This window comes from Dipodomys spectabilis, unplaced genomic scaffold, assembly GCF_019054845.1.
Source record: "Dipodomys spectabilis isolate Male_0828 unplaced genomic scaffold, ASM1905484v1 ptg000358l, whole genome shotgun sequence".
Lineage (NCBI taxonomy): Eukaryota > Metazoa > Chordata > Mammalia > Rodentia > Heteromyidae > Dipodomys > Dipodomys spectabilis.
The window spans coordinates 502,108-505,857 of record NW_024871035.1 but is presented as its reverse complement, the minus strand read 5'-3'; positions in this window follow the sequence as shown (position 1 = coordinate 505,857).

Sequence of the window (3,750 nt, the reverse complement as noted above, 5' to 3'; positions counted from 1 at the left end):
TAGGGGGTTAATTTTATACCCTGCTACTTTGCCAAAGTTTGAATCAGCTTGAGTAATTTGGGAGTGGAGTCTATGGAATTCTTTAAATACAAGATCATATCATCTGCAAAGAGGGAGAGTTTTATTTCTTTTTTCCCTATTTGGATCCCCTTTTTGTTTGCATCTTGTCTTTTTGCTGTAGCTAGGCATTCTAATAATAGATTGAAGAGAAGTGTAGAGAGTGGACATCATTGTCTTGTTCCTGAGTTAAGAGGAAATGGCTTTAGTTTTTCACCATTGAGTATAATGCTGGCTGTAGGTTTGTCATATACAGCCTTTATTGTATTGAGGAATGTTCCATGGATTCCTAATTTTTCCAAAACCTTCATCATAAAGGGATGTTGGATCTTGTTGAATGCTTTTTCTGCATCTATTTGTGTCTCATTGCATTTTCACCAGCTTATTATGTACTCATATTTTACAAAATTCATGGCCTTTCTCTCTTCTAGCTCCTTACGTGAACTTCTATCTTCATTGTGATCTAGTAGAATGAAATTGGACATGTAATGGTGATATTACACATTCGTTGTGACATCCCTATCCAAGTGTGACCTTATCACCACTTGACATCACAAACCCATTATGACATCATATTGCCACATTGATATCATCATAACCTTGTGACATCCCAAACCTGTTGTGACTGCTTAACACCTTTGAAAAAGCACATAGTGTTTGTGATATTATGGTCCCTTTGGGTTATCATGTCGTCATTGTTAACAAAGACAACTGACATCAGACATGCCAGTGTACCATTAGAAACGCGTTGTGACATCATCTCCAGAGTGAGATCACATTGTTGTTATAATACCATCAGCCCATTGTTACATCCCAAAACGACAATGACATCATGGCATTATGACATCAAATTTTCATTGTGAGGTCCTAGAGACAATGCAATTGCCTATTCTGTGATTTCATTCTATCACAAATGGGGCATATAGGTTGATTTCAGAAACCCATTGTGACCACATCATCATTGTGACATTACAATCCTTTTGTGACCTCATATTGACATTGTGATAACATTATTGCAATGTAACATCACAAACCTGTCTTGTCCTCATAAATTTTGTAACAAACGACTACCTTGGCCTGGACTGGATGCTGAGAGCTAAATTCAGTCTCAACCATGAACCCTCGAAAGAGCAGTTCAGCCACTTGTTAACTGGTCTGCAAACAACCAACCGCCAAAATAATGATCTCCAAAGCTCCACACTTCAAAGGACAAGGCTTTTTCCTTTCTCTTCATTCTCCTTCTCTACAGATCTGTCCTACCTTTCAGTTCCTTTTCTTTTCCTTCCACCATTGAATTCTTCTCTTCAGGCTGCTGTGCTCTTGACAGGCCTGCCCTGCCTTGTCCAGGTGGCCAATTGCCGTACATCACCTCCTGCTCTCTCTCAATTTCCTCTCCTCCCAGGTCTTTGCCCTCCAGCAGTCTCATCATTTCTTTCCATCCAGGCCTTTAACCTTTTTCTCTCCCCTTCTCTTGCTCTGAATATGCAGCTTATATAAAGGCTGTACCCTTCCCCAACTACAATATGTTTTTAGCCTTCCAGTTTTCAATTATCACTTACCAAATGTCCATTCCCAATCACTTCTTGGAAGCTCACCATGTGGGGCTTGACATCCTATCTCCTTCAGCAGCATGTCCTGCCCCCTCCAGTGTCATGCACCCCTCTCTCCATTGGTCCAGACTAGGGGGCCATGATGACTATCTGTTCCCGTGGATTATAGGGGCACTTCTGGTTATTACTGTGTCCTTATGGTGAACTAGTAGCAATTGAAATTGGACAAATAATTGTGATATTACAAACTGTTGACATAACTAACCCATTGTGACCTCATCACCACTGTGACATCACAAACCCATTGTGACTTCACATTGTTGTTTTGATACCAGGATCACATTGTGACATTCCAAATCTATTATAACCTCTTATAACATTTGATAAATACATAGCTTTGTGATATCAGAGTCTCTTTGTGTACCCAAAGCCCCACTGTGAAATACTGACAATTGAGAATCAGACATGACATTTTGACATCCAAAACAATTTGTGAGATCATCACAATTGTGACATCACATTATCATTTTTATACCATCTTCTCATTGTGAAATCACAAAACTAAAATGATATGATAGAATTAAAACTTTACATTGTCATGGTGACATCAAAGACACATTATGAATGCCTTTTCTGTGACTTCATTCTATTTCAAATGTGGCATGTACATTGATATCATAAACAAATCAGGAACTCATAACCATTGTGATATCACAATCCCTTTGTATATCATGTTTCCATTGTGATATTACTAACCCGCCATGATATCACAAACCTATCCTCTCATCATAACTTTTGTGACATGCTGCAATTCTGATACCTTAGGCCTTTTTGTACTCATAATCTGTTGTTGACCTCATTAGATTTCACAGGTGACATTTTATATCACAATTCCCAGTGACATCATGACCATGGTGGCATCACACTGCCAGATGTAATATCCATTGTGTCAAATTCTGACATCACAAACCTTTTAGGATTTCAATATATGTGTGACAACACATACTTTTGGAGAAACCACAGTCACTTTGTGAACTAATATACACATTGTAAGTTAAGACAATTGAGAATCATCATGTCATTATGACATGCCCAACACAACAATATTTTGTGACCTCACCACAACTGTGGAATCATCAACAAATTGTGACAGCAAAACAATATTTTGACATGATGTAATGAGTTGACATTGTCATGGTGATATCACTGTCCCATTGTATATTCACAAACCAAAATGACCTCCTAACATTTTTAAAAATTCATGTCCATTATGACTTCCAGCTCATTCTGTGAACTTGTATGCACATTGTGAAATAGTAACAATTGAAAATGTACTTGTGTTTGAGATATTACAAATCATTATAATATCAAAAGCCCATTGTGACTTCATCACAACTGTGTATCATAAAGATATCATGACCCAAAGTACCTTTGTAAACACACATGGCATACGTGACATCATAGGCCTTTTGTGTACCCATATCCTCATTGTGAACACATGACTATTGAATTCATATATGCCATTGTAACATCACAAACCCCTTGTGATCCCATCGCCAGTGTGACAATACATATTCATTATTACACAATTACCTCCTTGCAACATTACCAATTTACAATGATCTCATAGCATTATGACATATTGCCATTATGATGTCATAGACACATTGTAAATGCCTATTCTCTTATTTCATTCTATTTCATATGTGGCATGTGTGTTGATGTCAGAAATATATTGTGATCTCATAAATATACGGCATCACAATCACTTTGTGACATCACAATGCCATGGTGATATCACTAACACACTGTGACATCCAAAACCTGCCCAGACCTCATAAGTCTTGTGATGTGCAGCAATTCGGATGTCTTAGGCCCTTTATGAGCTCATAATCTGTTTTCAACCTTATAATATTTCAGTTATGATATATGATATCAGAAATCCACTGTCACATCATGACCATTGTGACATCACACTGACAGACATCGTAAACATTGTGTCACACTGTGACATCACAATCCTCCTATGACTTCATAACATTTGTGAAAACACATGACTTTGGAGATACCACAGTCTGTTGTGAACTCATATTCTCTGTGATTTTATAACAATTGAGATCCATTATGCCATTTGGATATCACT